The sequence below is a fragment of the Drosophila simulans genome, chromosome 2L (assembly GCF_016746395.2).
Source record: "Drosophila simulans strain w501 chromosome 2L, Prin_Dsim_3.1, whole genome shotgun sequence".
Lineage (NCBI taxonomy): Eukaryota > Metazoa > Arthropoda > Insecta > Diptera > Drosophilidae > Drosophila > Drosophila simulans.
In genome coordinates this window covers 14,949,217-14,963,216 of record NC_052520.2, presented here as the reverse complement: position 1 = coordinate 14,963,216, position 14,000 = coordinate 14,949,217, and positions in this window count along the sequence as shown.

Below are 14,000 nucleotides of genomic sequence, written 5' to 3'. Positions count from 1 at the left end.
TGGCAGGTGCCAACAAGCCAGAGAACGTCGCTTATTGTAATAAGAATGAGTCAAAGTGCAATTTCTTTAGAAAGTTTGCCAGCTGCAAAAATACACAAGTGCGAGGGCCTCTTCAATCTTTGTTAAGAAGGTAACTTAGAGCGGTAAGCATAAAACATAGGAACTTCAAGTATTTGGCTAGAAACTTCTTGAAGTACTTTTAAGCATCACTAGTATAGAGTTTAAAATAATTTTATAACTTAAGCTGATATAAGTATTGTTGTGCGACAAATAGAAAAAAAGCGTATCAGAGGTAATGCAAAAGAAATGTTATACTAGAACTACGTTCAAAATTTCAAGTGCATAAATATAAGTAATATTTATTTTCAAACTTTCCCACGCATAACTTTCATAGCGAACCACTGTCTGATCCATCTATAGATGCAGACACATACAAATTGCATCTTTGAGATGCTTTGGCAGAGCTCAAGTATTTTTTGGCCTATGGCACCAAATAATGTCCAGGAAGTGATAATATCAAGCTCACGAGAGCCCTCGGAACACTTCCCCGTGTGGGGTCGCCCATTTCGACCATCCTGTACATCATCCTTTTCCCGCTGTGCATTCAATTGGAAGCTCTAAAGCTTCCCACAATGTGTGAGTGAGTTTGAGTCTGGGTCTGAGTTTGAGTTTGCAAGTGGTCCTGTGTCTGGGCACGGGGCGCTTTTAAGCAGCCTCGTCTCCTCGTTTTATCGTACATCTGACATTTTATTACGCCACACCCCACCAGCTCCCCTCCCCCTTTTGCGACCCACCCAATATGCCGTCACTCACACTTGACCCCATGACTCCCACCGTCGGAGTATTCAGGCCAGCCCCTTCCGCCATGGCAATGCCAATTGCAAAGCGGAAATTGCCGTCTGTCTGGCTTGATTTGCTGACCTGCCTTCAGTTTATTACGCCAAGTGATTTGCTGATTGATTTGTCACCTCCTGACCCGCGACCCCCTTTTATCTCGTGCAATTGACGTGTGTGTATGTACTGTCTTTGCCCCCGCACATTTTCAAATGCAGCACAGTTTGGCGGTGGCGGTGGGCCGCAAAACTAGTTAACGCAGAGTTATTTAATATTTAATTGCCTTGCCATATAATTACGTAAAAACATTAAAATATCTTTTATTTATTAGGGAAACGAAATGAGTCGCAGTCGAGGGCTCTCGATCCTCTGCTCCCGGATCCAGTGGCAAAAGTTGAGCACCAGCTTTCCATCTCTCTGCTTTATTTTTGTTAAACAGTGGCAGCAATTTCGGTGGCAGCTCGCCATCCCCCACTGCCCCATGCCATCTGGTATGCATTATACATTAATTATTTAAAATGTCAGTGTAGCAGCTAGGCAGGAAGATGATGAGAATGAGGACGAACCCATGGAGGGCAGGACGAAGGCGACGGAATGGGGGGAATAATTTTAGTGGGCAAATGGCAGTTGGAATAACAAAGCGACGTTTCGGTTGAAATCTGAAATGGTTTCATCTCAATTTATTCCTATTTCAAGACCATTGATTTGGGTTTCAGTTGTTGTTGATTCTTTGTCGTCCTTGAAAACGATGTATACATATCCTTTGAAAACTAAGTTGGGTTTCCTGAAGATTTATTTAATAGAAAAATGTAAAATGTAGACCCAGTTGTGTACAAATACGTAAAAAATTAAAAACCATTAAAAACCTTACAAAATTGTTGGTTAAATTAACTATTCCAACTGGAATGCAGCATATGAGTTTTATGACCAGTTTAAAATGAAGTTAACTGGCAAGAGCCGGCATGAAGGAATTGGATCAACTGCACTAACTATCTTAATATGCACATGGACTGACTGGCTAAGCTGAGCGGACCTAGAATTTGATGCCGGAATAGGAACAATGACTAGGGGCACCAGCACCGGATATGCGAGAAGCTTCGTTCTTTCTCTGGCCACCGGAATGTGGACGCTGGTTCCCATTTTGTGCGGTCCAGACAAACTCTGTGTTGTCACTGTGCCTTGGTTTGCTCCTGCCTCATCATAACCCTAACGAAATGAGGTTAATTAATGAATTGTTAATATCATTTGCGACCACACGTCGCCACATTCGCCTCGTCCCGCACCCTGTGTCCTACGTCCTGCGTCCTTCGTCATCGTTCTCCTTTGGACTGGGCAAACAGTTGCTGCAGTGATCTCGCTCTGCGCCTTGGCAGCTGCAACATAATATTATTATGAGGTGAGCCTGGTCGGAAAAGGAGGAGTTGGTGGAGGAGGTGGGTGGGTTTTTCCGCCTGGGCGCCATCTGCTGCAATCCAATTTCCAGCTCGAACAATGTCGGAGTGTGAGCGTGTGTATGTGCCCCGGTGCTTTATTATTTTAGCAGCACATGTCTACACACTTACACACTCGCACATCCACACACACACACATGCGCGCGCGAGGGTACAGCAGCTCATTATTATTAAAATTTGTAGAATTTTTGGGTTGCAACTAAGCTGCATATAAATTTAGCAACTCGCCTGCACACCCCCCAAAAATGGCGCAAACTCTCCTTCGTGTTGTGTTAAAAGATGCCGGTGCCACCAGCTCCTCCTTGGGAGGCCCACCCCCTGTTTTCCCCCCCCTGCTCACTGCATAATTCAAAGGCGCAACCGCAACTTGACAATTTGCTTGCAGCCAAAAACAGCAAAAGCAACACCAACAGCAACGGCAGCTGCTCCACAGAGGCAAAAGTCGCTAAAGATTTTCGGTACTTTTTCGCACACATAACTCTGTGGAAAAGTTGAGCGAATTTTCCACACCCACCAACTTAAGGCGAGGAGGCAGGGGGGTGGGTGGATTATGTACCCAGCTCGGATGCAGAACTTAATGGGTTGGCAATCTATTTTTAAGAAGTACATTGTTCTTTGAATATTGATACCACCGGAAAGTAGGTTTGCTTAAGAGATTAGTTGAAACAGAGTTTCTGTGGTTCTTTCGAATTTTTCGAAAAAAAACTCATACTAACACGGAAAACCGTAACACAAATCCGTGGGGCTAAATGTTCGAAATCAAACACAACTTGAACATGCTTTATGCAAATTCGATTTATATTAAATGTTACATTTTTAAAAGCACCACACAATACATTTTTTCGTTTAATGGGAATTCACAATTGCACTGCACTTGTCGGTGGCCGTTTTGTTCGCATTTCAGATAAACCAAAATTGGCAAGGGAATTCTTGTTGAAAATCTGCACAAAAATTTGTTAGCGCATTTGTGTCGGTATGTTTACCCCAGGCTGTTGAATGAATAAAATGTTGTAAACTAGCACTGCATGCAATCGGTTTAAAACTCTTTAATTGACTCATTTTGAATTGCATTAAATAATAGCATGCTGTTTGTAAACATTCTGGAATGCATCATTTCTATTTGACAACGATTTGAAAAGATTTCCATTGCACAGCATGACTTAAGTTTTTGTTATTGTAAAGAAATCGAATGAAAAATTAAAAAAACATATGTGCAATTTAAATACATATTATTATTTAACTTTTAGTTTCCGCATTTTGTTCTTTTTAACTTCACTACCAAGTTCTAGTGAATTTGGCTAATGTTTCACATAATATGGAGATAACCCCATGCCTCTATAACAGCAGCACCATAAATGTCTTTGGCCAGAAGTTCGTGTGGTGGCCCGATTACCAGCACGTGATCAAGAAACCCGTTTGTATTCACTAAAGAATAAAATTGAATTGAGTACGTGTGGTAATTGTCGATGGCAGCTTCAATCTTAAAGCATTTGTTCCGTGCTGAAGGACACGAAGAAAGCCATTCTCGTAGCATTAAAGACCGAAGTCATTGGATCAGGATCTAAAACTGAAAATCCATCAACCGTGAAATTTGCAGTCAAGCGTTCAGAGGCTGCAAAAGGGGGCCTTGACCCCCGACCCCTCCACAGTTGCCCAAAAACTAGTCCCCCCTCCCACTGCCATGACCACTTTCGACTGGGAACAAAGCGCCGACCCGCCTTAAGGCCATTAATCTTCAATGAAAGGCGTTTAATTTATTTGGTTTTAATTTAAATTTTGGCGCTACGATTTATAGGCCAAAGTTTGACGCTGCCATACGAGGCGTCGCACTTGTCTGTATTGCAATTGCTCAGCCTGCTGGCATTGTTATTGTTGGCTAATTATAAATGTGGAACACGCAACCAACGGTTTCAGATTGTGCCATGGGTAATGGGTAAGGGGTTGGTGGTGGGAGTGGTTAGGGGTAAGTGGGCTCACAGGGTGGGCGGTACTCGTCACAATACTAATTGCCGACTCAGCATTAAATATGCTCTTGATAAGGCCATTTTTTAGGGAGATTATTAGCATAGATGCATTCGGTTACGGATTGATGGCTATTTATAGCAAAACATTTATCACTTAAGGGCAGGCTAAAAGCACCATAAAGTGGGTAAAGTGTTCTTACTTGTACGTGATTTTATTTAATAATTATTCCTTGTCATCATAAACTAGATAGAAACACGAAGACCACAAAAACTGCCCTTTAAATTATGTCAGGTTTTAAGAAACATAGAAACCGTTCGTATTTGTCTATACATATTACATATTCTTGTATACATGACATTATCTACCATAAATAACCATAATGTAGTTATTGAGTCCCTTTTAAGTTGTCATATTTTTGTGACATAAGACCATCTAAGGGAATCTCTTCTCCCTGGGGGCTGGCTCCAGATAAAATCATACTTACGGCAATATCCGCCGCAGCTTGGTGGTATAATCACATCCTGGGGCAAAGTTCTCGGTTGACTTACTGTCTGTAATCTAAAAATAGGCAAACAACTCAATTTAAGCATTGCCGCCTACTAGGAAACATCCGTATACAGTTCCAGTTCCACTTCCACTACCACCCAATCAATTGAAATCCACAACGTCATTTAGCCACATTAAGCATACGCCCTGTGTGGCTATCGGTGTGCCCTACCATGGCCTATGAGCCAATGGCCCCGGCTTATTGTGGGCTCTGGGTTAAATATATAAATATCAATTTCGGCCGGGCAGGAAGAGAAATAAAGGGCCAAAACTAAATGGCAGCTACGTAGATTGCCAGATCAATTGGCCAAATGAAACGAAGCGCGGTAACTATGTGTTGCGAACCACCCACAATCAAGCCAACCTACCACCCACCCACCTACCATCTCTTCAGGCCACAACGCCCACAAACAAAACAAGCTGAAAGCTTCTACTGATACTCCTGCCACCACAGCTGCTTATCTACAGCTTCGATTTGCCGGAGGGTGTGGTGCGGGCTCCCCCAATTCCCCAAAAACGATGTGCCCTCCTCTGCACCCTTGGCAACGTTCCCAGGACACCCCTGCTCCTTCGTCCACATCGTTGTGGTTATAATTTTGTGGTCCTTTCCATTTTGCGGTCAACTCCAATTGGGATTTAATTTGTACTTCTTTGTTGTCGTTCGTTCGTATTTTATTGTATGCCAACCAGCTAACAACAAAAGCAACAATAACAGGCCATACCAACAATGCTCTTGTGGCATTCGCCTTCGACGCTTTTACGTCCTGAACATTTTCCCCACCATTTTCCATGCGCGAGTTTTTGAGTTTGAGCCTCGAACCGAAAATTCAATTTTTGTTTGGAACGACTGTTCCGGTTGTATATATATGTACATATCTGTATGTGTGTCGAAATGCAAAACCGAGTTTATCCACTCGAACTGTTAATGGGCATTTTGTATTTTATTTAATGTGAAAAGTTTCTGCTGGAAATATTTTGCGGGCCCCGTCCTCAATTGTGAAAATGCCCATCGTCTCATTCCCAAAGGCAGCAGTCTAATTTTCATTGTTGTTTTGGTTGGCCAAAATCTGTTCGGAGAAGAAAAGTTTATATTGTAATATTTTAATATTGTTGGCTTGTAATTCAAGCGATTTAATTAGCCATTATGTGAAGATGAGGCCAAGCGGTGGGTCCACTTATAAACAAATTAGAGCAATGCTCTCTGAGTGGCTAAGAGAGGAGGTATAAGTCAGAGTTAAAACATTTAAGGTAATTACAGGGCGGGTTAAGCAAGTATTGTCAACTTTTGTGGAACAAATGAAGGCGGAAAATATATTGTTAAAGTTTGAATTTTATGAAGAGCTTATTACTTTTGGTTTTCCATTTTTAGCTTGAATAACGAAATTGTAATTGTATGGTTTAAATATTTTAGTATTCAAAATGTATTATGACTATATTTTTCTTTGCATTTTCCTCAGCGACGCATTGTAAAGTTGCAACATACTTTGCAGCTCTCCCAACTTGTCAAGAGTTTTCATTATTCCACCAAGAGGGATCCCATCCACCATAATTTGACGCTTCCTTTTCATGTGGCGACAAACTGCTCAGGATAACAAATTGCAAATTCGAGACGAGCGGTGGTGCACTCAGAGAGCTTGAAAGGAATAGGGTTGGATGGTATCGCCACCGCCGTGAAATCCACCATGTGTGGCATCCTGGCAAATCAAACATTAACTAGTTGTTGCAAGAGCAATCCCAAGGACCTGCACCTACCCCTGCAGCCGTTGACTTGCAGGCAAATGAACACGTTGAAATTTTAATAAGCCAGCCTAAAAGCAGCCAACGACATTTGCCAGCCAATTTGCAACTGCTGCAACAGCAGTGGCACCGGCGGTTGACGAAGACGAAAAGTGGCCCTGGAACACATAGAGGCTGACGGGATGGGTAATATTGGTAGCACTGGGTAACAAGAGGGCCGGAAATCGTACACACATAGAGAAAGGGCCAAAATGCAACATTCGTTTGCAACCATTTCCATTGCCAACCTCTGGATTTGTCCACAAATTATCAAGCTTCGCAGACCCTATACTTGCACCTTGGCATGCGGTCTTAAATGGGTTTATTAAAGAAAATACTAGTTAATAGTTAACAAAATGTTATTTGTCAAGAAAAGTTACAAACTAGAGAGTTTTCTAGGTTTATGTAAAATAAATACTGCATGTTTTATCTATATATTTTATCTAGATCCTGCATATTTCATGCATATTAAGATTTTAAATAAAGTAGCAATACACATTACAAATACTAAAAGTTAAGGAAACAATGTCAAAGTGCAAAACTTCTTGAATTGCATTCTTAGAATTATTTCGTATTATAAGAGCAGATTCCAGATTGAAACATTTTGGTAATGCGATTGCTGGGATAACAGGCTACCACATTATTTCTCGCAGTGTTTTCGGCCCTGTGTGCTGTCTGGCGGAGACTGAGCCTCAGCTGCTGGGCGCTTTTAATAAGGTGGCAGCCACAAATTTTCGCGACGACGTTGACGATGGCATTGCATTGCATGTTGTGCCAACGTCCAAATTAGAAAAGTCGCAAAGAAAAGCAAAGCAAACAGGAGCTGGAGCAGGAGAAGCTGGCGAAAAGGGCGTGGTCGGGGAAAGGCGGCAGGCGGAGGGCAAACCAACTGCGCCGGAAATCAAGTGTCACGTGATACATGCAACAACCACGTGCGGCTATAAATTGCATGTGCCGAGGCTGCAGAGGAAGTGAGTGCAGGAGGAGCAGGAGAGGCGGCAGGACTGCCAGGACCAAGAGGAGGGTCCTTCTTCCCGTACTCTGTGTGTGTTTGCTTGTGTGTGTGTGTGTTATGTTACTAATTATCTGACGGATTAGCTTAATTGGTAACAAGTGCACTTGCAGCCAACACACTTCACAAGCTAGACTCTGCGGCCGAACTACTCGAAAGTGGCATTAGCCTACTTTTTTTGGGTACGAGAAGGGTTCCTCTCTGAATTTTCGGCCTCCAAGTACTCATGTGTGTGCGACTGAGTGTGTGTGTGTGTGTGCTGGGGCTTAGCCAGCGATGAGGACGTTGTGGCAGTTCAGCAGTCAGTCGGGCAGTTATAATTTTTACAGCCAAAACTGGGCTTAAAAACTTTTGCGGTTCTCGGCGAGGGTCCGAGTGGAGTGGCCCTGGTTTTTGGGGGCTAAACAAAAGCGGACAGGTCAACAAGCCGGCGAATTGGTCAGTGGTTCCAGCCACCACAAATTCCAGGAGGTGAGCGGGGTAATGCAATGGTTGTGGTTGAAATCAAGTGCGGATGCTGGAGCGGATTATCAGGCAGTCACAGTTTTCAAATCTGATTTGCGAAATGAGAAAGTTTAGCTATCGTGGGGAAAAAGTTTACCCCCTAACCAGTTACCATGCTTCCTGCTAATTTGGTGAGCTTACTTAGGGGCTGGCCATTTTACTATGTTTGTAGAGGTCATTTGGAAAATTTATTTTTAGTTTAGGCATGAAATTCAATAAGCCGATTCCATCAGCCCAGAAAATAAAATAAAAGGTATATATATTCTGCAGCTTTAAAAATATATTTTAATTGGAGGAATCATTTTTTATAGCAAACTTTTCGATATTTTTTAATGAGCTGTCTTGCCAACAATACATATTTTCTTCCTTGAAGCTCTACACTCACCTGAGCAGCCTTTTAGAACATGAATAGCCCTTCGCAAATACTGAATAATCTATTTTGGAAATGCGGACTAATCAAATGTTCTCGAACTGCTTCCACATTGCCAATTAAAAGTTGCCATGATGTAGACCAAATCGGAGCCCGGTAAATGGTCCTCCGCTGGTTGCTTTTCCAGACTCGATCTGTCAGGGCGGAAAATCAGAATCACTCTGCAGCCAGATGTGAATTGCCTCCGGAGGATGGACTCTAGTTCTGAATAAGCAGTTGCTAGCAGGGAGTACAACACCTTTCGGTCCAAGGACTTAATCAACTACACCCCCCGTTCACGAACATACATACATAGAGGTATCCATGGAAACGGGAATGATGCTACTGAATCGGGCAATATATTGCACATAGAGCTGTGTTCTCTGTGCCAGTATCTGCATCTCGAACTCCGGATCTCGCCTTTTTTGTCAAAGTTGTTTATTGACGCTTTGTTATGTGCTGCAAATGACAGGCGAGAGTGTCCAGACTCCAGACTTCAGTCTGTGATGCCGGGTTTTCCTGCTCTCAGTTTTCCTCTTTTCTTTTATTTTTTCCCTTTTCCCTTTTTTTTTTTTGGGTTCTATTGGGGACATTTTGCTGAACTGGTTTGCTCTGAAGCTTGTGTAGCAGAAAACACGAACCCGAATTAGAAACGAATCAATGCAATTGACTTGGACGTGCATGGGAAATTCGAATGTTGGTTGGGCTCCCCAGTCGATGTCCTGGCTCGTGTCCTGCCGCAGGGCAAATTAATTGATTGCAATATGATTGATGACATTGCCAGACTGCGTTTCGCCATCATTTATTAACGAATCTGCTCAAGCAGCTTAATGAGAGTTTGCCCAACGATTCTGTCCTCTGTCTATCTATCTGCCTTGGACTCCAGCCATGGACCTCGGGTTCTATTTTTACGAGAATCCCGGACCCCCGATCTCCTCAAGTATGAGTCCGTTTATGACTTTGGGCTCGGTTTTCAGGGACGCGCTTTGATTTTTGTATTATTCATGCTGCCTGTTCGAGCTCCAGTTCTATGGTTTTTCCTTTGATTCCTCTGCTTTCCATTGTTTGCACTTTTTCTTTTGCACACGCCACGGCTTAGCATGAATAGTAAATAGCACCGACTTTCCGCAAAACATACCACTATCAGCTCTCAGAAAGAAGAAACATGGAAAGATACTCAAATCTAGTGAGCGACTTGGAAATACCCAGTGGTCAGTGTTGAGATACCTTACACACGTTTTGCTTGGATTGAAAGATTTTTTCCAAGAATATTATGCTGCTATACCGTCACTTTATAATTTAAAACAATTCAGTAGAGGGTTGAAACATTTATTTCTATTACTTAAAAGATTGTTAAATGGAATATGGTGAGCCCAATTCATATCTACAGCAAAATACTATCTTTCAGTGTGGCATGTTGAAATTTTTTTGAGAACGAGCGTCTGTGCAGCTTGAGCTTTCACAGCGTCTTTCGCTTTGATAAAATATTGATTGCGGTCTGCCCCCGTCCAACGCTGTGCTCTTTCTAATGCTCAACATGCGTGTCAGGCTTCCGTCACCATCCCAATCCCCCAACCCCCCTTCCTCGTTCCACTCCACTCCACTCCAATCCTCGCCCGCTGCAATGGATCAGCTTATTGTTTGCGGTTTTTATTCTCGAACAGCAACAGCCACAGTTGCAGGAGCAACGAGATGCAGCCCCAAAAACATCAGCAGCTGGGCCACCGAAGCGTCAAACCCAACTCAAATTTTGATGGCAACAATCAGATATTGTGCGATTAACCCTTGAGCGGTTGAGAGGGCTTACTATGTAACTATAATGTGTTATAACTCCGGAACGTTGCTGATTTTTATTTTCACAAAAATACGTTAATAAGCTGTAGATAAAAGTGCTTCAACAAAATGAATAAAATATAAATATATGTCGCTTAAAAGCTTTTATATTAACATGAAGTTTCAGCATCAAATAATATTTATTTCACTCTATCGATATGATGAATGGGCCTTATAAAATCGATGATAGCACCCTGGGGTTAAGTGGAGACCTCCTGCTTTCTCACCTCTGAAATCCGCGCACGCATGCATTGCAGCTCCCAAACGCGTGCTACCATTCCCCAATTGGAGTAACCGTCTCGTCGAAAAACAGCGCCCAGTGGATTTGCTGATGTGGCTGATGCTGCAGTTGCTCCGCGGGCAAAGAAACAACGACAACGACAATGCCATACATATTCAACTGCCTGGAACTCAAGTGAACTGATGTGCCGACTGGGCCTGCGATTGCGATTGGGATTGGGCTTGGGTTGGATCCTGGGCCAGGACTTTTCCTGCGATTTGCCACCGCCGTTGAGGCTGCTGCTGTTGGGATTTTGCGGCAATTTCAAATACAAATTGCAGTGTTTTTATGGCTACAAATGCCTTTTTGTCATTTTTTACACTCTGTATGTTCCACGGGGCTTCGGTGCCCGTTCGCCATCCAACCAACCGCCTTATGCCTCCTTTTGCCATCTGTTTTTGGTTTTGTAAGCAGCGACAGTTTGAACATGGCTCTCAACGAGCATAGCGGCAGCATGCGAACGGATTTCGTTTTAACATTTTCAGCAACGTTAATCCCCAATACCCAAATGCAATCGCCTGTCTGCTGGTGGTTGTGTTCCCTCCAAAACTCCACCAACCCGCTCCATCCATGGAATGGCGAAAGCGGAACCCCAAAGGCCAGGGCCACGGGCCAGGGATTTATGTGGGGGGGTAAACCGATTTGCCCTGAACACCCATCCCCCAAACGCACATACATATGCAGCCCTACAACTGTCCCCCAGTCTTTTGTTTAAGCCGTTGCGCCGCAAGCTGGTTAAAGAAGGAAAAAGGAAAGCACCGAGTGCGGATACAAAACTGGTGAAGAAATGTAGCAACTAGCAATTAAAGCGATTTTAGTTACAGTGTCGAAAACGGTTTGGAAAAAGCTACATGGTCGACAATCAAATTAGCATAGGTGTATGCTGCAATTTAAGGAAGTACAATATTTTTGTTTGGGTTTTTTATGCCACAGAACTATATTCAGTTTCTAAACGTCTGTTCCATTTCTTTTTAACGAAAATAATACTAAAATATATACTAAAATAATAATACGAAAGGATATTTCGTTTAGATACATTTTTCTAAGTTCAAGTGGCTCTGAAATCGATTTGACACCTATTAATATTATTTCTTTTTAGATGTGCAACAATTTGGTGATGTGGTCTGGCATCCATTTCGGTAAAATTATACTTGCCTAAAATCGGCCAACTCAATTCAGTTTTAATTGCACAATTTGGTGACGATGTCGCTTCAATTTAATGATTAGTCGATATGTTTGCTGTTTTAGTTAGTCTCGGTTGGCCGACACGTCAATAGCAGAAAGGCGTCAACCCAATCGGATGTTGGTCAGGGAAAGTTCACTCGGTTTGCCGTCTCTCGACTAAGACGACAAACAGACCACAGCAGCCAGTTATAAACCTTTTGCTCCTTGTGCGCATTTTAATGACGGTTCCTGTACCGAACCAGCACCCCAATCCTTCCATTCAATTCGAGTTGGCATCCCGGCCACCTCGCCATCCTTTCTGTCTGGCTGTCCAGTCCATCTGCATGGTGCTACTCCACTGAGCTGGCAACTATTTGTCCAGTTTGTCGGCCAAGGGGAAAGGTCGATGAGATGCCGTCTGTCGATTACGATGGCTGGTGATGATGATTATGGCGACGATGGTGTGCACTCGGACGACTGTGACTATGATTACGACAGCAACAATACTCAATCTGCCGAATAGAGATGAGCTCAATCAGAGTAGTGCGAAGTCGAAAGCTTTTGATTATTTAAAATACTTATAATACTTAGAAAAGTGATTATAAAAATTAGATTTTCTTAGGGTACGTAGCCTAGTTTACCTATGAACTAATAAATATATAATATTATTTAATTATCAGAAATTTAATCATAATAATAAATACATATAAATGTTCAAGGATCTGGTTGCATAGAGATAGATAGACGCTTTTAATCAAATCCCAAAAATGACATTGCTTGCTTTAATTGGATAAGTTGCCTTCTCAATCTTCCTTGAGTCACTTACAAACTCTTAAACTCATTTTGTGGAAATACTTGTATATGAAATTAGGCAGTGACGTCGTCGCAGTTAAAGTCACCCTGGGTACGACTTCTTGCTGTTGGCCATCACTGGTCCTTCCAGCCCAAAGTGTACCCGCCTCATTCCGTCCGGCAAACAGCCATCATCCAGTCACATCGTGTGAATGTTGCTTGCATTTGCATATTCTCTAATTTGGCTAGTTTGGCAATTGCGGCCGATTTTGCAAAATGTTATTTGCCATGGGCGCCACCTCCTGGCCGAGCTCACTCCCCGCATGCCCCTCGAACACCGCTCAGCTGAACCCCACCGCCGAATGGCTTCACAAGTATTTAGTCTATGACGAGTTGAGTGGTTTGAAGTGTTTCCCCAACCCAGGCATCCCACATCCACCCTTAGCCCCTCTTTTGGCCCCCTGGCCGTGTGCAATGTTTCGTGTCGTGTGAATTTGTTTAGTGGCAACTGGATCAAAGGGGAGTGAGTGCAGTGCGGATGGCAGTTTGGCAAAGAGCAGTGGAGCAAAAGTTTTTCCAGCTCACTCACCTGCGCTGTTGACCTGGCCAACACACCCAGTTTCCCGTTGGCCACCAAAACCCCACCCACTTACCAACTGACAGCTGGCAAGGGCTATAAATCGCAAGACGTTCGACGGTTTTTCTTCTTGATATATGGCATTTTATTAAAATACAACTGTGGGCTCTCATTGCCGTGCAGCCAAGCCAATCACATTATGAAGGCAACCAATTTTAATTACGGCCATTACAACAAAAGCAAAGCAGCTACAATAATGGCAAGAACGAAGCCTAATGCCTTCTGGCCAAAACTCATTTAGCCGCGTTAAAGTAATTACGATTTATAGGCCACAAAAATCCGTAACACAACATAAATCCGAATGAGCCAGCGCTCATGGTTCCCACCTCGCCCATGGAGTTAAAAATTTTAACCACATACAGTGGGCGTGAAAGGGGGGTGAAGGAGAAGAGCGCAGAAGAACAAACAGGCGACACCTGACCTCCCCAGCAAACCCCACATTTGTGTCTTTATTACACTGTCAAGGCAACGCGCGATAAATAAATAAATAAATGCCGCCTAACAAGCTGCAAGGTGGATCAGGGGCGCCACGATGAGCGGGGGGATTCAATGGTAGTTAAGGGGAGTCAAGCGAAATTTGTTGCAATTCATTGACTTGGCGCAAAGGCGCAAACATAAATTTCTGCGCCACGGGCTGTAAAATATCGACAGCAGCGGTAGAGCAAAAGTAACAACATGAAAATCGAAAAATATTAATGACATCAACGAATCCAAATATACCCTTACTAATAGTGCAGCATAGTTAATGAAGAGGAAACTAAATATCTTAGTTTCAAATTCGTAAATGACTTGAAGAG